Genomic DNA, 24,743 nt, shown 5'->3' on the forward strand with positions numbered 1-24,743 from the left:
TTATCACTGAGAATCTCTTCTCTCTGTTCTGGGCGGGGCCTCCTAGACAGTCCCTAAGCCATTGCCTATCCTGCTTGTGTCAGATACTTACGTATGAAGGTTATTCTTTGCATGCATGCATTTGCCTCACACAGAACCCGTATTTTTTTTTAAGAAAGATTTTTCTTTCTTTCTTTATTTGACAGAGAGAGACACAGCGAGAGAGGGAACACAAGCAGGGGGAGTGGGCGAGGGAGAAGCAGGCTTCCCGCGGAGCAGGGAGCCCGATGTGGGGCTCGATCCCAGGGCCCTGGGATCATGACCTGAGCCGAAGGCAGACGCTGAACGACTGAGCCACCCGGGCGCCCCCAGAACCCTTACTTGAACACATTTTAGGGTTCTGTGTTTATTGTCTTGTAGTGAAGTCATGTGAACAATAGTAAGACTTTTTCAAGTTTATGCTCTAATTTAAACCTTATTCTACAGCAAGTAGTGGTATATTGAGCTTCTAGACTATTTCAGAATTGTCTAACATTCTGGAAATGACAAAACTTACCCCAAATATTAGATCAGTTTCTGAAACAATCTGGGGAAAATCTTTCCCTTCTCAAACACACTCTAAATTATTGTTTACTCGTGGGAGACATCATTACCTTTCAAGGAAGGTAACCCTCACCAAACATACAGATTGTTTTCTAAGGGCAGTAATTTCTAATTTAGCCCTTCTCTGCTAAGTGAATAAAAAATTCAGAAGATTGGCCATTTTGCTGCCAGTGATGCCCAAATCGGCCTGAGCACTGCAATCGTATGAGGAAAGTTTTAGACACAGAGACTCAGCAGCTTCACTACAAACCTACTGAATCAGGATCTGCATAGCTAGGTTCCAGGAAATCTAAGGTTCTAAGACTCTCCTAGGTCATTCTGATAAACTGCTTAAAGCAAAATCCTTCTGGGGGACTGGAATATCTGCGAGTGTATTCACCAAACTCCTACAGTGTTCCACTTTCAAATCTTTTCTTCCATTGCCTATTGAACATTAAAATAAAGGTCATTGAGAGAAAGTCAACTGAGCAACTAGTCAAAGTAAAGTCATACTCCCCCATCTGAAAAATTCACACCAAAAAATCCGGAAACTTGAGAGAAGAAATGGAAATAAATGTCATATGTAACTTTTATTCTCCTTAATCTTTCTGATTTCAGAGTTCATCTTTGTTACTTTCTTCTTTTAAACTGCTATAAGCCAGTAGTGTTTGAAGAAAGTATTCATTATAGTCAAATTTTATTCTAACAAAGCAATTTACTTTTGCTCTGGAATTTTGCGTGTGTGGTTGATTTGGGGCCCTGAATTTAACTCCTAGCGCCGGTGGGCTGAAAAAAAGTGAAATACAACCATGGCGTAGACCTTTTTTTCATAATAAGAAAGTTTAGCTACTTTATTGTTACAACAGTAAAAGGTCTTTAGTCGTGTTCTTGCTGTGTTAGAATCAGTGCTTCCATTTCCATAGTGGACTCCTAGTTTTCAATCCAAACTTCGTTTCTCTCTCTTCCTAAAAATATCTAGAGACGAATATCAGTCATTTGTTTTGAAGCAGTTAACAAACAAGTGAGGTATAAAACCAGAGATTGTTGTCAATATTTTTAAATGTAATGTGGAGGGCCCCTGGGTGGCTCAGCGGTTAAGTGTCGCCTTTGGCTCAGATCATGATCCCAGGGTTGTGGGATCGAGTCCAGCGTCAGGCTCCCTGCTTCTCCCTCTCCCTCTGCCTGCCATGCCCCCTGCTTGTGCTCCCTGGCTCTCTCACTGTCTCTCTGACAAATAAATAAATAAATAAATAAATAAATAAATAAATAAATAATCTTTTTAAAAAATGTCATGTTGTGGTTGTTGGGTAGGTCAAGTACCGAATCCATACTTTAAAATGCTGTCTATATATTCTCATTTCTGGGAAACAGGCACGTCTTTGTTACTCAAAATGGACTACATTTCCAACTCTTTTGCAATTAGTAGCAACTTTTCTAGAGCCCACTTCAGCAGTAGACAAGAATCCTGAAAATGTTTTAGGAGGAGTCTTTCTACATTTTGCTAAGCACAATGCATATTGAACCTGGCTCTGAAATACAGGAGCTATTTAGGATTGCATCTATGGCTAGCTGGGGTCAAGGGTTGGGTGAAAAGAGCACTGGGTATGGGTACTTTCTCTGCTACAGCTTGCCCTCCCTTTGCTGTTGTATTCCATTGACACCCTTTGAAGAGCAGAGAGGAATTAACCATCGGGAGTGCTTTAGTGCATCTTTGTGGTTCTCAGCTACCAGTCAGTGGGGAGTAGTGCTTGCTCAGCTGCAGAAGAATCACCCAGGAAGTCTGGCAAAAGCACAGATAACTTCTCTGTTCCCTCTCTCCTTTTTCCCACTTGGTCTGGGATGGTGCCTGGGAGTTAAAGGTCTCCAGTAGACAGGTATGGGAATGATTGCCCAAGAGCTTTCTGACCAGGTGTCCAAGTCGAGAATGCTATAAACCGATGGAATTTCCGTATAGAAGCTACCACCACAGATCCCATGATTTTTCTCTCCAAATATACAGGAGTGACTGTGTATGCAACAAAATGTGAGCTGCAGCCTTTGGAGTGATTTCTGCGGCCTTGGCAGTGGTGAGCGGTTTTGGCCTGATGTTGGACATTGGGGTGCCATTTGTGATCCTAGTTGCAAATTCACCGTTTCTTATTCTGGGTGAGTAAAACAAAACGTTGAGACTACACGTTGTAAATGTGGGGGTGCAGGGTAGATAAGGGAAGGAGTTTAGGTTAGATTAAGCAAAATAATTATATTTAAGTGGCTCTATAGATCCAAAATGAGGTGACAGGAAAAAAGAAAGTCAAATTGAATTATGTGTCCTTAGAGGTAGAGAAGTCTAGTACCCCAGATGGGAAAACACAGACAAGGGACATGAACAGGCAGTTCACACCCCAAAAGTCCGAAATATGAATCCCCCGAAATATAAGAAAAAAATAATTTCCTCTCTCAATTAACTGAGGGATGAAAATTAAACCAAAAGTGAGACACCTTGTTTTCTTACCAGATTAATAAATGTCAGCAAGATTGAAGGAAAGTTGTATGGAAATGAACACTCATTCTGCTATGGGACAATGATAAACTGGTACACCCTTCTGTTAGTCCAGTTTTGCAACAAATCAAAAGACTTAAAAATTAAACAGGGAATGCCTTTGGCTTACTGATGCCACTTCTAGGCATTTGTCCTAGTAATTGGACAAGTGCTTAAAAAGTAGAAAAATTATGTTCATTTTGGCATTATGTAGAACAGGAAGGTTTTGAAAGCCATCTAATCCCCTATCAACATGGGATTGGGCAACTCAAACATAACATATTAAGATTTTGAATCCTATTCAGTCCTTAGAAAGAGGTAGATTTATAAGATCTGTAAGGTACATATAAGACCTAAAACCTCTGCCAGAAAAATGCCGGTTATGAAACAAGGTGTTCGAAATAGAGAGATACAGTTGTACGGGCGTATTTGTACAGGACAAATTCTGGATGGACATATGTAAAAATGAAGGGTGGAATTACAGTTGCTCAAATTTTTCTCTGTATTTTCCTGTACTTTCAGAATTTATAATAAGCATGAGAAAACAAAGGTGTTTATATTTGAGGAAGCAAGGAGCTTGGAAGTAGTAGTATTTGGTTTCCCAGGGCAGACAGTGATGAGCTGTATACTGGATGTCTCGTCCACAGCTATACTTAGTCACTCAGTACCCCCCACAGCCAATAACAACTATGGTTAAGGTGTATATAATTGATTTAATGTAAACCAGGATTGGATAGTATGTGTATTCACGGGAGTGTGAACGGTTCTGTGTGTGTGTGTGTGTGTGTGTGTGTGTGTGTGATTTAAGCAACTCAAGCAAGAAATGTGTGAGGACAATTTCTGAATAAGGTTCTATAAATAATAAAACTAGTTTTTAAATACCTGATAAATATCGATGAGTTCATTCTTGGTCCTTAGTACTTCTGATTCTCCCTTTTGTCCAGCTGACTACAACTGAAATCCTCAAGGCCGCTAGCCATGGGATGGCGGGATGCAGTTTGTGACAGACTGTGTAGACTTACGTTCTTTTAGAGCCTTCTGCCTTCTTGATCATACCCATAGAACATCTGATCAGAGGCAAAGTTGCAATTCCTAGCGCCCTCCCATGGAGAAGATCCCCCCAAATTGAAATGAAGATCAGCATTTTATTCCACTTTTTGTATTTACTTGTTTATTTTATTGAGTTTGTATCAGTATACATGAGTGGAAGTAGGTGTCAACTCTAGTAGAAAGCTTGAGGGAGGTGAACTTTCTCAGCAACATGCTCATGCTGTCCTTACTAATTCCCCTTTCTTCTTGCTAGTCCCCCTTTCCAAGTTTTCAGTGGTGATTTCAAAGTCCTCAAATGTTCTTCTGCCGTCTCTATTCCAAACCAGTCGTGAAACATCCCTGTGGAAAAGAATTACCTTAGTAGGCATTAATATGTAAGGGATTCTTAAGATTGACTTTGGTGCGTGTGTCTGACCTCAAGAGTACTTGCATTTTACTAACAATTCCCTAACCGGGGAAAGTAAGTTTAAATCCTGACATTCTGGGTACCAAAAACAAAGTAGGAGGAAAATGGTGTGTGTGTGTGTGTGTGTGTGTGTGTGTGTGTGTGTGTGTGTGTGTGTGACAGAGAGAGAGAGAGAGAGAGAGAGAGAACTATGTGGTCCCTCTCAAATCATACCACATTGATAGTTAGATGCTAACTGTAGAACAGATAAGTCCAGCTTATATTTTAAGCAACAGAATGTTGGCTTGATGTGTTTGGGCATCTGTATAAAATGGTTTATGAGGTTCCTAGAAACATCGCCAAAGGCAAGGGAAGCAAGGGCAAAAATGAACTATTGGGATTTCATCAAGATAAAAAGCTTTTGCACAGCAAAAGAAACAGTCCACAAAACCAAAAGACAACCGACAGAATGGGAGAAAATATTTGCAAATGACATATCAGATAAAGGGCTAGTATCCAAAATCTATAAAGAACTTATCAAACTCAACACCCAAAGAACAAATAATCCAATCAAGAAATGGGCAGAAGACATGAACTGACATTTTTCCAAAGAAGACATCCAAATGGCCAACAGACACATGAAAAAGTGCTCCACATCGCTCGGCATCAGGGAAATCCAAATCAAAACCTCATGAGATACCACCTCACACCAGTCAGAATGGCTAAAATGAACAAGTCAGGAAATGACAGATGTTGGCGGGGATGCGGAGAAAGGGGAACCCTCCTACACTGTTGGTGGGAATGCAAGCTGGTGCAACCACTCTGGAAAAGAGTATGGAGGTTCCTCAAACAGTTGAAAGTAGAGCTACCATACGATCCAGCAATTGCACTACTGGTTATTTACGCCAAAGATACAAATGTAGGGATCCGAAGGGGTACGTGCACCCCGATGTTTATAGCAGCAACGTCCACAATAGCCAAACTGTGGAAAGAGCCAAGATGTCCATCGACAGATGAATGGATAAAGAAGATGTGGTATATATACACAATGGAATATTGTGCAGTCATCAAAAGGAATGAGATTTTGCCATTTGCAATGACGTGGATGGAACTGGAGGGTGTTATGCTGAGGGAAATAAGTCAATCAGAGAAAGACATGTATCATATGACCTCACTGATATGAGAAATTCTTAATCTCAGGAAGCAAACTGAGGGTTGCTGGAGTGGTGGGGGGTGGGAGGGACGGGGTGGCTGGGTGATAGACATTGGGGAGGGTATGTGCTATGGTGAGCGCTGTGAATTGTGCAAGACTGTTGAATCACAAATCTGTACTTCTGAAACAAATAATGCAACATATGTTAAGAAAAAAGAAAAAGAAGAAGATAGCAGGAGGGGAAGAATGAAGGGGAGTAAGTCAGAGGGGGAGACGAACCATGAGAGACGATGGACTCTGAAAAACAAACTGAGGGTTTTAGAGGGGAGGGGGGTGGGGGGATGGGTTAGTCTGGTGATGGGTATTAAAGAGGGCAAATTCTGTGTGGAGCACTGGGTGTTATGCACAAACAATGAATCATGGAACACTACATCAAGAACTAATGATGTAATGTATGGTGATTAACATAACAATAAAAAAATTTTAAAAAATGGTTTATGAGGGAAAATGGTCTCTCAAGTAATCCAGTGGAATCAAAGATACACTGCTAATCCTGCTTCGACTAACACCCACAACAGTTTCCTGACTCGTCATTAAAACACCCTACATGAGGACTAGGAGTAGAGCATCCTGTGCTAGGTACAAATAACGGGAGTACGTACGAAGCACAGAGTTGTTACAGAGGAAGGGGTGAATTCTGTGGTGGATTCAGAGGCAACCAGAGAAAGCAACTGGGAAAATAGTATCAAAGCACAGATTGGGCAAGATAAATAAGACCCCTTCTAAGAGATGGACAAAGAAGATGGTTTGAGTTTATGTGTTTAGTTTTTAATGGGTATTAATGTGCATGAAGATTGTTTCCCTTTTTTAACAGGTGTTGCGGTTGACGATATGTTCATAATGATTTCTGCCTGGCAGAAGACTAGCCTCGTGGATAACACAAAACAGCGGCTGTCCAGTGTCTATTCCAAAGTGGCGGTGTCGATTACAATCACCACCATCACCAACGTCCTAGCCTTCTATACAGGGATTATGACCTCTTTCAGGTCCATACAATACTTTTGCATCTATACGGGAACAACCCTGCTCTTTTGTTATTTCGATAACATCACCTGTTTCGGAGCATTTATGGCTCTGGATGGTAACAGAGAAGGAGTCTGTCTACGCTGGTTGAAAAAGCCAGAAACTCCTGACCAAAAATGTTCCTCACTGAAAAGGTCCTGCTGTCTCCCATGTGATTCTCTCCCGGATGAACAAGAAACTGATATCCATCCGATGAATTTGTTCTTTCGAGACTGTTTTGGCCCTTTTCTCACAAGCACTGAGTCCAGAGTTTTTGTAGTGCTTATATACATTTTGTACATCATGAGCAGTATCTATGGGTGTTTCCAAGTGCAGGAAGGTTTAGACCTTCGAAATTTGGCAAGTGACGATTCCTACATCACACCATGTTTTAATGTAGAAGAGGATATTTTTTGGATTATGGTCCCAGGGTTATGGTTGTTGTTACTGAACCTCTTGACTACTGGGATAAAGATGCTAGGCAAAAACTGGAACTACGTCTGGCAGATTTGGAAAACAGTGACTATGTAGATAAAAATCTCACAGAGTTTTGGTTACGAGAGTATGTGCAGTATATGGAAAACAGCAAGCAAGATGTAAATGATAAGGACATTTTATGAACGGCTTGCCCAATTTTTTAACACGTTTTCCACTTTTTGTGTCTGATACTAATATTTCATCGTCACATGAAATCATTTCTTCCCGGGGCTTCGTTCAGACCGTGGGTGTTTCTTCTTCAGCCGATGAGAAGAAGGTGTTATCCCAGTTACGCAGCAGAGCTGAAAAGTGCAAAATCCCCCTAATGGTGTATAACCAGGCATTTGTATATTTTGATCAGTATACCCCCGTATTGGAAAACACTGTTCAAAATGTCATTGTTGCATCAACCGCTATGTTCGTTGTTTCCTTATTGTTAATTCCTCATCCACTGTGTTCCTTGTGGGTAACTTATGCTACTGCATCTGCGATTGTGGGAGTAACGGGTCTCCTGGCATTCTGGAATGTCAGTCTCGATTCCATATCCATGGTTAATCTTGTCATTTGCATAGGGTTTTCTTTCGATTTTTCTGCACACATTTCTTAGGCATTTGTTTCCAGCTCTAAGCTGTCAGTAAACCAAAAAGCAATTGAGGCAGTGTATGGGCTAGGCTACCCACTGTTACAAAGTGCACTTTCAACAGTAATAGGGTTGTGTGTTTTATCTGCAGCTAAAGCATACATCTTCAGGACATTTTTTAAGATGATGTTTCTTGTTATGGTATTTGGGGCTGCTCATGGCCTAATTTTTATTCCAGTATTCTTAACCTTTTTTTTGAAGGTCTGTTTGAATATCCACTAACAAATCAAAGACTAATTATAAAATTCCTGATTGTCGCACTCCAATCTGATAACAGGGCACTATTAGAAATAGTCAATAAACTAAAAACAAAGGCATGTTTCCTTGGCTTGGAAATCCCATTTAAATTGTTATTGAAAATATCCTGGAAAAATCAATTAGGCTTACATTAAAATATCTTTACTATAGGAAGTGTTGTCATCTTTATTACGGTCTATACAATCATTCATAAGGTATGACTTTCCAATTATTTTTTCCTTTTGTTTCATTGTTAGAAGTTTCTGCCTGAAATTCAAATATTTTATGCATTGTAATATAAATGGAATATTATTTTCATTGTACTTCCTAGATCATTAATATGTAAAAGTATAACTTATTATTTATTCTTCCAGTCTGGGGGCTTCGTATGCATTTTATTAACGGTGTATCTTGATAAAATGAAATTTTTAAAGTTTTGAAATCCAATTTATCATTTATCATAAAAAAATGGTCAGTGTTTTCTGTGTCCTCTCTAAGAAGTCTTTGCCTATTCCAAGATTACAAAAAAATCCATCTATGATTTCTTCTCAGAGCTCATAATTCTAATTTTACATTCAGGTCTATGATCCATAGATCTGTATTTTTTGAGACGTGTGGATAGAAGTTCATTATCTTCCCATAATAGTTACCCATTCAGTTTTCCAGCATCATTAGTAAAAAGACTACATTTTCAGCATAGGATTAATTTGGCACCTCTGTCAAAGAATCAGCTGACAGTTTATGTGTGGCTCTATTTCTGGGCATTGATCTGTTTGTCTATCCTAAAGCCAATACCACAGTGCCTTGATTATTGAACCTTTATATTAAATCTTGAAATTAGGTTGTATAATAGGTCCAGCATTTTTCTTTTCCAAATTATTTTGGCTAGTCTTCGTTCTTCCCATTTAGATACTAATCTTAGAATCACTTGTCAATTTATCAGAAAGCCTTCCGGGTTCATGACTCGGTTATAGTGAATTACAGATCAGTTGGGGGAAAATAGGTATCTTAGCCATTTGGAATCTTCTAATCTGTGAACATGGTTTACCTTTCCATTTATTTGTGTCTTCCTTAATTTCCCTCAGGAATATCTTATAGGTTCAGGTTGATTTACTTTCCAAGTATTTTTATCTTTATGGCACTGTAAATAAATTTGAATTCCTTTTCCATTTTGTTTTTACTACTACATAAAAATACAATTGATTTCAACATACCTAAATTATATTGTGTAACCTTATTAGGTTCATTTATCAGTTCTTGTAGATCCTTGTAGTTTCTTTAGCAGGTTTTATCTGTGCAATTACGTAAAGGTCACATAAAGGCCATTTTATTTCTTCTTATATAATCTTTATCTCTTACTTGACTCATTGCAGTGGCTTAAAACATCCAGTAAACTGTGGGAAAACACACTAAAGGCAGATCTCATTGCCTTGTTCCCAACTCTAGAGGAAATGTTCAAAATTTCATCATTAAATATGATGATGACCTTGAGGTATTTCATAGTTGTTTCTATCAGATGGGGGAAGTTCCTTTCTCCTAGTTTGCTAAGATGTTTTACCATGGATGGGTATTGATTTTGTCAAATAATTATTGTCCATCTCTTAAGATTAGCATGTTATTTTTTCTATTTTAATCTGAGAGTGTGGCAATTTATGTTGAATGACTATTTAGTATTTACACCAACCTTGCATTCCTAAGATGACTCACATTTGGTCATGGCATATTAGTGTTTTCATATATTACTGTCTTAGTTTTCTCATATTTGTTTATCATATCATTATCAAACAATGATATCTGTTCCTATGATCACGAGGGATATTGGTCTACAGTTCCCTTTTCTTCTAATGTCCTCCTCAGGTTTTGATAACAGGGTAGGGTTATGCTACCCTCAGGGAATGAGCTGGTAAATAGTCCTCTTCTATTTTCTGAAATATATGATGTATGGTTGATACAATTTCTTACTTAAATGTTTGGTAGAATTCACCAGTGAAGTCATCTGGGCACAGAGTTTTTCTGAAAAGGCTTTGTTTTTTTTTTAATTTAAAATTCACTAGTGAATTTCTAGCCCTCTCCAATCACATATCCTTCTCATCTCCAACTTGCTAAGTTGGCTCCTGGGTTAGAGCATGTAGGATGGGCTCCGCAGCTTCTCCGGTTCTCTGACTAGGCTTCCTGGTTGGGCGGGACTGTGGGCTATATTCTGCAGTAGACAGGCTTTGAATTTGCTTCCCTGCCTGGGTGTGGTGACAGAACCGGCTCCAAAGCTGGTGTGACTGGCCGGATGGGTCCATGAATCAGGCAGAACTTGCCACCAAGTTCCCTGACCAGACCGGCCACTGGCTAGCTCTGGAGATCGGCAGAGCCACTGGCTGGGCTCTCTGTGCAGCTACTACTATATATGGGTCTGTAGGATTGTCTATGCATCGTCCCAGGTACTCTGATTAGGCTTCCTGTTCTGGCAGGACGGAAGGCTATATTCAGCATTAGGCAGGGCTTTGAGCTCGCTTTCCTGCCAAGGCTGAAGGATTGAATGGGCTCCAAGGTGTGTATGGTTCATTTACCGGGGACATAATCAACCTGAGCTGCTCCCTGGCCAGACAGGGCCACCAAATCAGCTCTGCAGATGGGCAGAGCCACTGGCTACAATATCTACTTGGTTGCTCCTGCAAGGAAGAATGCTGTTGGCCAAGATCTGAGCACTAGTTGCTGTAAACCCTACCCCAACTCCTCCATCTCAATCTGATCCCCAGGGTTCAAGCCTCATAGATTTCCCCTACGAGCCTTGTGAGGCAAGACCCAAGTGGGCCCTCCAGGAAGCATATCCCACAACGCTGGGAGAACTAGGTGTTCATCTTGGGCTCTTTTTTCCCCCCACTGGAGAAACCATAGGCCCAGGGGAGGGGAAGGAGGGGGGTGCCTCTCAGTGCCTCGCTGTGCTGGCCTGGGGAGGGGTGATGTAATCAGAGTATAAGGGCTCCTCTCAGCCTTCTAATCCAATCCATTTTTAGTCTCTGTGTTCTGGCATGGGGGGGCCCTCAGCCCTATCCCCATGTTCTGGGATTTTCAAGTGGTGTCTTGCCTATGGAAAGTTGCTAGTTGTTCTTGTGAAGAGGACAGCAGTTGGGAACCACTGTGTTGCCCTCTTGATGCCGTCACTCCCCGCCATGTCTGGTTTCATCTTTAGACCATGCTTTCCTAACAGTTCTTTGGATTTGATCTTTTCCTAGAGCCATTTCTTAATTTTAGCATTGTTTGCTTTCAAACCTAGCAGTTGCTTGTGTTTAACAACTTTTTCTCTAACTTCTCTCTCTCTCTCTCTCTCTCCTTTACGTTGTGCAAAAAACTGCAAAAGGAAGTCAGACTGCACCTGCAACCTCCTGCCCGAAAAGATTCTTAGTTTAATCATCCAGCTGATTCAGTGCATTTTCTAGTTCCCACGATACCACAGTATTGTGCGTATCGACAGTGCCTCTCAACTTTTTGCCACCATATAGCAGGGATTCTCTTTTTCCCAGTCTCCAATCATATTCTTCTCACTTACCGCCTCCGTGGCAGCCTCCTCAAGGGCCACAACGTCGTTAATAGTAACCTCAAGGCCTTTTGCCTTTCACTAAAAGTCCCCTTAAGATGTTCTAGCTTTTCCCTACTTGCTCAGTCACTCCTACATTTTGGGGGTTTTGTTATAGTAGCAGTACCAATGTCTATATTAATTCTCTATTGTTCCTTAACAAATTATCCCAAAACTCAGTGGCACAAAACAATAATCACATTTATTGTCTTTCATATTTTCTGTGGTTAAGGAACTGGGGAATGGCTTTGATTGGATGCACTGTCTTGCAGTGCTCGTGAGATTTAGTCAGACGTCGGTTGGGGATGCATATATCTGAAGGCTTGACTGGAGCGGGAAGAAGATTCATTTTCAAGGTGGCTAACTCATGGGCATGGCAAGCTGGGTTGCCTATTTTGTGAAGGTCTCAGTTCCTCTCCATCTGGGCCTCATTACAGGGTTGCTCATGATGTGGCTGCTGGCTTCTCCCAGAACAAGGGATCCAATTGTCCTTTTGTCCTAACCTAGAATGTCACATGGCGCACCGCTAATGCACTCTATTGGTCATACCAACCCATTCTAACTCAATGTGCAAGGAGACTAAAGGATATGACTATCAGGAGGTGATGATAATTGAGAGCCATCATTGAGTCAAGCTACTATTTACCATTGTTGATTTCTACCAGAGTTATGGGTCATATTTTCCTCCTTTGCATGCCTAGTACTTTTGTATTTGATGTTGGACCTTGTAGAGTATATATGTTGAGTACTAAATTTCCTTGCTTCCTTTATTTTATTTTATGTTATTTTATTTTTTAGAGACTTTATTTATTTATTTAACAGAGAGAGACACAGCGAGAGAGGGAACCCAAGCAGGGGGAGTGGGAGAGGGAGAAGCAGGCTTCCCGCCGAGCAGGGATCCCCATGCAGGGCTCGATCCCAGGACCCTGGGATCATGACCTGAGCCGAAGGCAGAGGCTTAACGACCGAGCCACCCAGGCGCCCCTCTTTGCTTCCTTTAAATACTATTGGACTTTGATTTGACAGGAAGTTGTTTCTATAGCAGGTTGATCCTTTCAAGACTTGTTTATAAGCCTTGTTAGGGTAAGTCTAGAGTAGACTTTAGTCCCCGGGCTAGTTGTGCCATAGTATGAGGCAAAACTCTCTGGAGTTTCTCCTGACAGCCCCAGGGCGGACTCTGCAGTCTGGCTGTTCAAAATTTAACCGTCCCCCAGCTCTGGATTAGCTTGGGCAACTTTTCAGCATCTATTTCTCTAATTATGTTTTGCCTAAGCTCGTGGAGTTTTATCCATGCATGCGGGATTAAGTATTTAGGGACAGACTCTGGCCAGGCTTTGCCTGACTTCAAAGAACTTCATCGTCCACATATGTGACTGGGGATTTGAGGACAAACTGCAAGGAACCCCGTGCACATTTCTGAGGCACTTTATCGCTAGAGCTCTCTCTTCCCTGGCACTCAGCCTCACATATTTCGGCCACCTCATCCCCGCTAGACTCTGCTTGGTCTCCTCGACAGAGAAAATGCTATGCTTTGCTTAGATTCTCCTTCCCGGGCTGCAGTCTGGAAAATGTCTCTAAGGAGGCCAGAGAACCGGGTTCTATGGTTCACCTCATTTGTTTCCTTTTTTCCAGGGATCATAGTCCTCCACTGTTTACTGCCCGGTTTCTGAAGACAGTTGCTCAACACATTTTGTCTTGTTATTTCCAATAAGAGGACAGTCTTTCAGTGATCTCATCGGAGCTGGAAACAAGTCCCCTATCTTTTTTTCTATTTATGTCATTCATTTTGCTATCTAAGTTTACAGTTTGGGTTCACTCTAGTTCATCTCCTTGAAGTAAGCTTTGAAGTAAATTAATTACATGGGACTTCAATATATATGGAAAATCCCTCTTCTCCCTCAATAAATCAATAGCCATATAATGTGAAAAATGATCTTACAATTCCCTTGATTGTCTCTTAAACTCTAAAATAACAACAAAAAGACTTCGCTTTAACAAAGTAAATAGGTTTTCAAGGAAATTGCAAAAGAGACTGATACATATCCTATGCCAGTTGCCCAGGAAGTTCAGAAAAATTCTTCCATATAACACTTTTGCCTTCAAATTCCAAAGAATACATCACCACTATAAATAATATCCTTTTATGCTGCAAATCTGCAAGATAAGATGACTCTCACCCTCTATTCCCGCCCGTCCCCCCAACTTTTTTCCTTTTCTTTATGGAGAAAAATCCTTGAGGTGATTTAAGTATAACTTTGTCAGTTAATATTTGTCAAAGTATATAGTCATACTGTCTAAATTTAAAGAATTTGTTGGCCATATAAGTATCAAACTGTAGGGGTGCCTGGCGGGCTCAGTCAGTAGAGCATGTGACTCTTGATCTCGGGGTTGTGAGTTCAAGCCCCATGTTGAGTGTAAAGGTTACTTAAAAATAAACATTTTTTTTAAAGTATCAGCTGAGAGTAACTTTGGAAAAAGAGATAATCAAATTATGACACCGCTATACTTATAATGAAGAACATACAAGCATTTAAAATTATCACTTTGATTTGATACTCAGTCCACAACTGATATCTGTTATTGTTTTATATATGTGTACATATGTATGTATGTATACATACACACACACGTATGTATGTATATGTGTGCGTATGTGCACACATGATACATAATAGAATACTTATTATCTGACGCTGTGCAGAGGAGAGCGGATATTCCTGGCAACTGTAGATTTAAAGTGATCTTGCTGTTTATTTTTCTAACGTTAATAGAGAATATCAGCATTCATTTTCTCTTTTTGCATAGATAATTGAAAAGAATATATTCTTTTCTTCAAAAAGAGAAAGGCTTTAAGAAATCTAAAGTTCAAGTTTTTCTCAGAGGGCATCTGACCTGACTCACAGTGGAATTATTATGGACTTCATCTTTACTCTGCATGGACAATGCCCTGAGACAGAAACCTTCAGCCCAGATTTTCTTCGAGAGGCAGGGCAGGGATTGCAAATGGAGTCCGAATCCAGGAAGAGCCATTACGACCACATTGCTTGTTAGGCATTTCAGTCCTGATAAGAAGAACAGACTCAGAGAATGAATATCCGACTAAAAGAGGGAGGGTAAATGAGAGGCGGTTGTTAACACTTCTTTCTTTTTGACAACAGTAATAATAAATCTTTCTAGTGTTAAAAGCCTGCAATCTGTTCATTCATTTCACAAATATTTTTTTGAGCATCTGGATTGCAATTACCATGAAGTCCAGCAGGATAACGTGAGACCTCATCACTAGATAGGAATGTGTGTGTACATACATACACCAGTTAGTGTCTGTGTGTGTGTCCACATGTGTTGGTGGCAGGGCAGGAAATTGCCACAGCGGTTCATGAGCAAACTGCAGGGGAAATGAAAGCTTATTCTTATAAGTATATCAACATACATTAACGTGGAAAGTAAATTTAGGTAAAGGAAGTGCAGTACTCCTACATATTATCGATCATGATTACTGTTTTCTTCTCTTCTCTAAAATGGCTTGGGATCGGCATCAACTTTCTGGGTATCAACAAAGAAATTGATTTTGAATTATAAAGTATGTACCTTATTTTAACAGAATTTATTAGATTTAAGGGTTCACTTACTTTTAGTAAGTAGAAAAGCAATTAAAAAAAAAAAAAAAACACTGACACTCCAGGGAGACTTCATAATAAAAAGCCCACACCTCATTATTTTGCCATAACAAAAGTCTTCACTCACTGGAAACGCCAAGCCCTCCAGATCTTCAGCACACTCTGGCATGTTGAAGGATACTCTTATAAATGCAGGAATCTCTAGGAGTACTACCTTTTGGAAAGTAGAAGAGAAAAAGGAATTCCATAATGTGACACAACAAAATCCAACCAAAGGGACATTTTTCTCAAGTCTGCTGTGATATCTGTGCCCTGAACATTTGTGGAGAATCAGCCTATCAGACACTACAAAGTACATGGAGGTAGATTGACTGTAGGGATATACGAAATCCAGTATCTAGCAACAGAGAAATATAGCAAAAAGCATTGGCGTGTGCTTTCAGGCAAAATAAGTGATTATGTTTTGTACAGACATGTCAGATGTCCAGAGCCTGCCTTAAGGGTTTCAGAACGGTACATTTTTTTCATCCTCTGTTGTAATGTTGGCCCAACAAAATAAAACTCACACACTTAAAGTTTCAGGTTGACTAAGCCCATATGACATTTAACTCATTCAAATAATAACCATCATCAACAACGATGAGGACAATCACCTAGGTCATGATGTTAAAAGACCTTGAAAAAAATTAATAAAATGAAATAAATAAGTTTTCTTCCTCCAAAATAAAAACTATATTCCAGGTGTTAAACTGCTATGGAAATCATTAAAAAAAATGTTAATAGGCAAAACACACAACCCATCAATAAAAACCTAAAGCCAAATAATCTTGAGTCAAGAATCAATTGCAGGCCATGATAGAGCTATTGAGGTTTTTTAAAAGTCACTTCCTGAAGAAACAGATATTTGGCATAGAGATGGCCGAGCCTAAAACAATCTTAGTAGGTATGCATAGTTTTTGAATAGATGCTTCCAATAGAGGTAGCAGTCAGTAATCCCTCTTACTTTCTCTCTCTCTCTCTCTCTCTCTCTCTCTCTCCTCTCTCTCTCCTACTCTTTCTCTCCCTCCCTGTCTCTCTCTCTCTCTCTCTTCTTCCCTCCCTCTCTCTCTCCCTTTCTCTCCCTCCCTCCCTTTCTCTCTCTCCCTCTCTCACCTTCCCTCTCCCCCATCTCTCTCTCTCTCTCTCTCACACACACACACACACATGCGTGCACAAGATTGCAAACTAGATTCCCAAATATATTAACCCTTTAAGGTTTTCCTTTCCATTATTCTCTTTCTGCTGAGTTATTTTCCCCACAATTATTTTCTCAAGAGATATTCTCTGAACTAGGCAACCAATGAAATCACAAAAATATACACCCACATAGAGAAACACAGACTTTTGTCCCTCGGGTTTTGCCTCCTACCCATACTGGTTCTCTCTCTAAAGCAGTCTTTTATAATGTTATTCAAATAACAGGCCACCAGAAATGGTTGCCTCTCAGAGCGCACCTGTGTCTTTCATCAACTCTAATGGAAATTCTGGGAGCAGCCTACCGCTGCTAGGTTCAAGAGTCAAAGAGGGGACAGGGTTTTATGAATTTTTCAGATTGCTGACCAAGAAACATAGTTCATTTCCTACATTATCGACACCATTTAAAAGTGAAGGTCATAATATTTCTGGAACAGAAATTTGGTAACTTTAAAAATAAACGATAGCTTACTTTTATTTCAACACTTTCTCTGGTGTTGAAAAGGAAATACATTATCGAGGCCTTTTGCCAACAATTGGTTGGTAATAAAATGAATAAAAGCCAGTGTGTTGCATAATTCCTTTGCCAGTAAGGAATGAATAAATATAATCTATAATTTCAATACCCTATTCTTTTTTTATTTTTTAAAGATTTTGTTTATTTATTGGACAGAGAGATACAGCGAGCGAGCGAGGGAACACAAGCAGGGGGAGCGGGAGGGGAAGAAGCAGGCTTCCCGCCGAGCAGGGAGCCCGATGTGGGGCTCGATCCCAGGACCCTGGGATCATGACCTGAGCAGACGCTTAACGACTAGCCGCCCGGGCACCCCTCAATACCCTTTCAACACTAGTTACAGATTTTCCGCACCACTGGTGGCTTATTTCATCCTCACACAGACAAATGCGTACAAGACAAGCCATTGTCCCCACAGCACTTTCTTATTATCTTGCTGAAATGTGGTGAAATGCATTACAGTTTCAGGTGACTTCAGGAATGTGGAGAAATACTTTGCCCATTCCCTGAGAAAAAGCTTCGTTATTTTTCTTCATATGAATTCTGCTCCCAGTGATTGACTCGTGTATTAGCGTTTTGAGACCAAAAACTTTTCACAGACTGTTTTTCTAGGGTACAGCTTTACTTATCACAGTCTGTGTTTTCTTCACTCAGGCCCCATTGCCACTGATTAGAAGGAATAGGTGATTTTGAAAGTTTCTAATCAACAATGGCTACTTGCCTCAATTTGGCTAAGGCATCCTCCTCTGACCGAAGGAAGAATCTTCAAATCACCGATGGCTGGCAGCCCCAAAGGGTGCATAGATGAAGATCCAAGATCAACTTAGGGTATGTTGTGCTGTATATTACTCTACCACATTTCTCCTGGGTCAGCTGTGCGGGGAAGCAGTTGGGTGTACTTACAAATAAAGTTTGAAGGTACCTAGATTTCCATGTACCCATTCAGAGATGCAGAGATGATAACCCTGCCTGTGCCTTTTGAAAAGAGCAGCGGTAGTCATCCTACTTAAGGAGAATCACAAGGGCCTTCCTCCCTTTCAGTCACCTCCTCTCCTGGCCATCTCCCGCCATGGACCCACCCAGACCAAAGCCACTGTATACAGAGACAGCGCCCATCCCTAAGACAAGAAATTGTCTTATGTACTGCCACAGTGACCCTGTTTCATTTCCTAAAGATCAGAGACCAACTCCACTTTGGACTGGTGCAACAAATCCCCAGGACAAAATGGCAAAACCGAAAGCGAAGTTTCGTCCTATGTTTAGTCCCAATTATGAGACACAAATCTTGACATACTCCTGCCTGTGCTTGTGACATTTGACAGGTAAGAGTCTCCTCAAGTCGGGGTTATTTATTTTAAGCTATAAATGTGACATCTTGTGGGTTCTTCAATGTCAATGGATATAGCTTTTTAAATACAAATTATTATACTGAAGGTAATATTGTGAAAAAATGAATAAGGCGGGAGCCTGACCTCCCAAGATACAGTTTGAGCCTTTAGACTTAGTAACTCCCAGAAACTTAGAAACCCAAGTTTGAGAAACACTGCATTTAAAATTAAAAGTTGTCCTTTAGAGAACCATTCAGCACAAAGTCGTTCGGGAGGACAAAGGAATACGCCCAGCACTGACATCAGCGAGGGGAAAGGGGTAGGGGGTTGTGTCTGTTCTTGCCTTCCTCCTCTCCTCCACTCCTCCTCTCCCATCCTGCTGCTGTCTTCGAGAAGGGGTGCGGTCCCCGTCACTGTCGTTCCTCTAAAATAGCTGTTGTTCACTCTGTTAAGGCAGGTTTTGTCTTGGGTCTCCTTGGTGGAGTTTTTGCATCCCCCAACGCAGATGCTCTTGCAGCTGACTTCTTTTAAAATCCCCTTTGTGGTTCCCACCACACAAACTCCTGGTGAGGTCCCCTGCCCTCCAGAGAGGGACCCGTCTGTTCACTCAAGCACAGCTCGTTCGTCTGTGCAATATCCTCCAGCCCATGAAATCACATACCCTTCCTTCCCAAATGGCATGTTTTTCTGCTGCCCTTCCTCTTTGCGGCGCTGATGGATTAACTCCTGCCAAACTCCGGCCTTTAGAATTCTTAAGGCAAGAGTCATGCAAGAGTCTCTCCACCAGGAGGAGAGAGGAAAAGCCACTCACAGGCTCACATGCACTCACATACGTATGTATTCCTGATGTATGTCAAAGAAAACTTCAAGAAATCTTTATTCCTTTTAGACTGTTGGAAATTACCGTCCCTACACTTTATGGATGCAATGAGGATTCTATCACCCACTGTTCTCAGCTGAAATTCTGTGAAAACAGGGAAAGCAACATTCCCTTTCTGCTTTACAGGTCTGGAAGTTATCGTAAAACAAAAATGAGAGCGGAATTCTTCATACATAAAGCATTCACTGATACAGAGGAAAAACCATTGGACAAGCAAGAACATCACCATTCACACACTGTCTCCGTGTCTTCCCAGCTGCACTCCTGGGTAAGAGTAGCTTTACCTCAGTAAACTTCCTGTTACTCAGCTAGAAAATGAAAAACACACATATACACATACATCTAGAGTATCTGGGACAGGATATCTAGACTATTTAGAACGATAGCTCCCTTATCATTAAATCGAATGCTACAAATTAAAACATTTTATGAGAAAGACATTGCTAAATCATCACCTCCTTAAATGCAGGGACCACGTCTCATTTCCATTTCCATAGCAAGGGCTCAAATATTCACCAAATGGATAAGTTTTTGAATGAACTTAAAGTGGAAGACATACTAAGACAGCAAGGATGTGAGTGACACCCAAATACCTCTGCGTCCTAATGCCCAGAACTCGTGACTAGGCTTTGTTGCGTACAGAAAGAGAGTTAAGGTTGCAGATGGAATTAAGATTGCTAACCAGCTGACCTTAAGACAGGGAGAGTGTCCTGGGTTTTCCAAGTGGGGCCAATGTAATCTCCAAGCTCTTAAAAGTGGAAGAAACCATGACAGGCTGGGAAATTTTTCAGTGCTTGCCATACCCCAATTTTTCTTTCACCTGCAATGAAATTGATGAAAGTGGTTAATTTTCAGTTTCATTCCTGAAACACAGCCCTACAAGATTCTGTCCCGTAATGGGTATACTCTATCCGTATATGCATGCAACAGCAGAAGGAAACTGAAGCACATGATGTTTTGCCAAATTCTTTGTTGCACACGTACAAACATGTGCGTGTGTGTGTGTCCGGCAAATTGCACATGCCTACCCAGCCACATCAGTGAGGAGAAATAGCCTGTGGCCCAGAGCTTTCTATCTTTCTTCCCTGCCATGCTCAGCATGTCTCTCATCTGCAGACTAGTTCCCATTGTCACAAGCTGGCTGCGGCCTTCTCAGGACCCCATTCAGACACAACAGCCCTGAGCAGAAGGAGAGGGACCGTTCATCCGTGTGCCTCTGATAATAAGAGAAGAGCCTTTTCTCCAAGAACCCGAAGGTTTCTCACATCTCACTGGGCAGAAATACAGGGGCATGCCCACATCAGATTCAATAACTGACAAGGATACTGGATCGCAATGACTGGCTTAGATCAATTAGAATTTATTGCTGGGGCCTGGATAGTGTATCTTTCTCAAGTCACATGAGTTGGGGCTATACACTGGATTACAATAAAGGCTCTACAGCAGGAGAAAATGTAGGAACAGCTTTTAGGTAGGCAAACAAGATTTTTTTTTCTGGTAACACTTCTTGAAACTTCGACATGCTTCCCAACGTGTAGGGAAGAACACCAACTGCAATTGTCCACGGCCAATCTTAGATCATCTCGACTAGCCTATGATGCTATCCCATCCCAGGAATAGTGTGAAACTTCACTTGAAACGGTGCTAAATTAACTGATTCCATTTAGTCTGCTTTTTATGGGGCTAGAGAAGAAATAAGGTGGGAGCCACAATTCATTTCTTCTGAGAAATTGGGCGATTATATCCACAACCTACTCTGAAAGAACACACACAGTGGCCTGCTATGTACGCTCCCTTTCGTGTATGCCATCAAAGTTTCTGCTGGCCACTTCAGGACAACTCTCAAGATGGCACAAACCTGACAGTAATCACACATTGCTTTTTTTAGATAGAAAAATATATCGTAAAGCAATCTAAGCAATCTTACATCTAACAAATATTTATTGAGCTCCTATTACATTCCCTTGCCTGGGGCTATATGGTAATAATGATTGGCAAAAACAGACATAATTCATGACCTTGTGGAGCTTGAGTCCAGTAGGGAAGACAGGCAATGTTGGCTAACAATAATAATAGAAGCAAATGTAAAATTATCAGTGATAAGTGCCAAGAAATAGATGCAAGGTGGGTCCACAAAGGCACACTCGAGGAGGTAAAGCTGGAGCTTATCTTGTGGGAAGGTAGGAGCCAACTTGGAAAGTAGTGGAGGGGCAAGAGAGTAATCCAGATAGAAGGAGCCTCATGTGAGAATGTTCTGTGGCAAGAGAGAGCATGGCCAGAGAGGTTAGAGCATAGATGAGTGAGGGAGGTGGTGCAGGAGAAAGTCAGAGTTTAAGGGAGGGGCCAGATCATACAGGCACAGGTGACTTATGTTTAGAAATGGAGTCTTTATCCTAAATAGAAAGGGGAATTTCTGAAGTGTCTTGTCCAAGGGGTGGTATCATCAGATTCATATTCTGCCAGGGTGAAGGTCAGATTGCATACAAGAAGGTTACTTTTAAGGCCAATAATGCAATATACCACGTAAAAAATTGTGTCTAGACTATGGTAGAAACTGATAGAAGAATTCAAAAGATGCTCCAGAGGTAAAGATGTCAGAATCCAGTGGTAGATAGGATGAGAGATAAACTAGCATGTCCAAATGCATGGTCGTACCAGTCAATGCAAAGGGAACGGGGAAATAGGACTTGGGATGGAGGGGCTATCCAAAAATACACGAAGGTCTCATACAACTCAATAGCAAAACAAAACAAAACACGGTCTGATTTTAAAATGAGTAGAGGCTCTGAATAGACATTTTTCCAAAGAAGACATACAGGTGGCCAACAGCTACTTGAAAAGATGTTCAACATCACTCATCATCAAGGAAATGCAGATCAAAGCCACAGTGAGATATCACGTCACATCTGTCAGAACCGCTATTAAAAAGAAGACAAGAGATAACAAGTGTTGGTGAGGACATGGAGAAAAGGGCACCCTTGTACACCGTTGGCGGGAATGTACATGGGTGCAGCCACTGTGGAAAACAGTGTGCAGGTTCCTCAAGAAGTTAAAAATGGAACTACCATATGATTCAGCAATTCCACTTCTGGGTATTTATCCAAAGGAAACAAAAGCAGCAACTTGAAAAGATAGATGCATCCCCATGTTCACTGAAGGATTATTTATAATAGCTGAGCTATGGATACAACCTAAGTGTTCATTAATGGATGAATGGATAAAGAAGATGTGATATATAGATATAGATATCCACTATATATATAGAATGTGGGAAGTTATTCAGCTGTAAAAAGGAAGGAAATCTTTCCCATTGCCATGACACGGATGGCCCTTGAGGGCACTGTGCTAAGTGAAATAGCCAGACAGAGAAAAACAAATACTGCATGATCTCACCTATATGTGGAATCTCAAAACTGGTGACTTCAGTGAAAGGTGTTGAGAATACCTCTGTCGAGCCAGAGGCTGCATAGGAATGGACTGGGCAGTAAGTGGGAGGTGAGGAAGTGGATGCTGTGACTCCAAGTCTTCTCTGAAGGAGTCTGAGGGTGGAGGAGAGAGATACAGAAGGGTAGCTGAAGCAGTGTATGAGAACCAACTCTAGTTATTTTAATGGGAGAGTCTTTAATATATTTAAAAGCTAACAGGAGGATTCAGTGAGAAGTAGAATGAAGTTACAAGACAGAGAAGGGGTTATTAATAGTGTAGTAAAGAACTGGACAAAAAACGGGAAGATGGAATTTGAAATACAAGTGGGGGGACTGGCCATTGAGGAAAGAGAAATCTAAGCTGGGAATGGTAAGAGTAGAGGCCCAGGGTACTGGGAGGAGCAGAGCGTGAGGAACCTGTCTGTGCCAGTGAGGTTCAAAGTAGTGGAAAGTGACGACCACGTGATCTGGAACAAGGGAAGGCTGTGGTCAGAAGGTGAAATGCTGTCATTTCTGCCTCTGGAGGTGAGGTGACGGATGATGGCAAGATGGAAGTTACGACACCGAGAGTGACTATTCACGTGGTGTGCAGAGCACCTGCGTGAGAGAACGCTGGACCGGAGGGGCTGCCATCATTAATTGTACCAACGTTGAGTTGTTGAAACTTCAAATAATGTTAGGATAACATCTTCTCTGATTTACAGGTGCATGTTCTTTAAGAAATATTCCTTTTCCTAACGTCCGTAGTTGTTTCTGGAATAGTCTGTCTTATTTTCTAGTTGTATGAAATGGAAATTTAACTTCCAATATACGTGCTAACTTTTCAGATGTTGAGCCTCTTCAGCCCACTAAGAATGGATTATTCTCTATCTCATTTCCTAAAGAGCCATAGGAGGATTAACAGGGTGGAAATTATGCCTAAAAGTCAAGCTTCTTACCTGGTTTTTGGTTCATAACCACTCAATCAGAACCTTTCTTGCCACAGCTTTGCCGTCAAAGTAAATGTCAAATGCTCTGAGAATGCTGTCCAAAATAGTGTAGAAATTGTCAGTGTCAGACTGCGATGAACCACATTCAATTCTCTCAAACTAAAGCCATCTAGTTTTCATAGCAGGGGAGATATTTTATTAGTCTGTTTCCAAGTTTTCCACAAGACAAGCACAGTCATTATGTTAATATAATGGGTTGAACCTTTATCAAATAAACTTAGAGAGCCTAAAATATATGAGTATATAATTAAACTTTGCAGTATGCTGTTGAGCTCTACAAAAGCTTCTGATACCTCGTACCAAGAAGGTTTACCCAGAAGAACTCTTCCCTTCATATATTCTTCTCCAGATTTGGCAAGAGACAGCTTCCCAGGCACTCACAACAGAACACTTGTTACCTCTGTGAAATGGAAGTTAATGAAAGTAGCTACATCTAGAGCTTTCATTATTGGCACAATTATATGACCACATGAGTATAAGGAAGCATGCCCAATCCCCACTTTGAACACAAAGATTTCAGTCCCAAGATTTCTGTCGAATGTCCCATTTCAGGATTCTGAGCAAGTCCTACATACAGTGGGTCAAGGGAAATCCAGTCACATTTGGTGATGGGGTGGGGGAGGTGCAGAGGGAGGGATGGAAGGAGGGAGAGGGAAAGCGATTGATTTTAGGTCGGGAGACTCTGAGACCAGAAATTCTTCTCAAGTCAACCTGCCCACCGTTATGCTTACCCATGGAAGTAAATGGCTAAAAAGAACAGGAAATACTAGAGGGTAACAACGGGTCAAACCTGTAATTCTCTCCATGAGACTTTCCTCCTAGGCTGAAGATCTCCAAACTTAGATCTAGTCCTTATGCGTAATTACAAACCATGCATTTTCAGTGTATTTAGTAGATTAGTTCTTACTGCATTGGGAACATTGGCCCGGGGCCGTGTTACAGTCCTGACAGTTTCCTAGGAAGATATGATGGACATGGGTTACATTTAAAATCTGTCCATAAACATTTTCTTTTGAGTATTGCACCTTCGGTGGTCCCCATAATTCTTACGCAGTGGTCAGCCAGGTGGGCACACAACCCAGACCAACCAATGAGGGTCCTTTGTA

General features: G+C 41.1%; 1 pseudogene; it reads left to right on the plus strand.

Annotated features, from left to right (window-relative positions):
- The window catches only part of LOC148163648 (patched domain-containing protein 3-like), a 34,720-nt pseudogene extending 26,376 nt beyond the window's left edge, over nt 1-8,344 (plus strand).
- The last annotated feature ends 16,399 nt before the right edge of the window (nt 8,345-24,743 follow it).

The sequence above is a fragment of the Eumetopias jubatus genome, unplaced genomic scaffold (genome assembly GCF_037043125.1).
Source record: "Eumetopias jubatus isolate StellerSeaLion01/CBP00866 unplaced genomic scaffold, mEumJub1_p1.0 scaffold_8, whole genome shotgun sequence".
In the NCBI taxonomy this organism is placed as follows: Eukaryota; Metazoa; Chordata; class Mammalia; order Carnivora; family Otariidae; genus Eumetopias; species Eumetopias jubatus.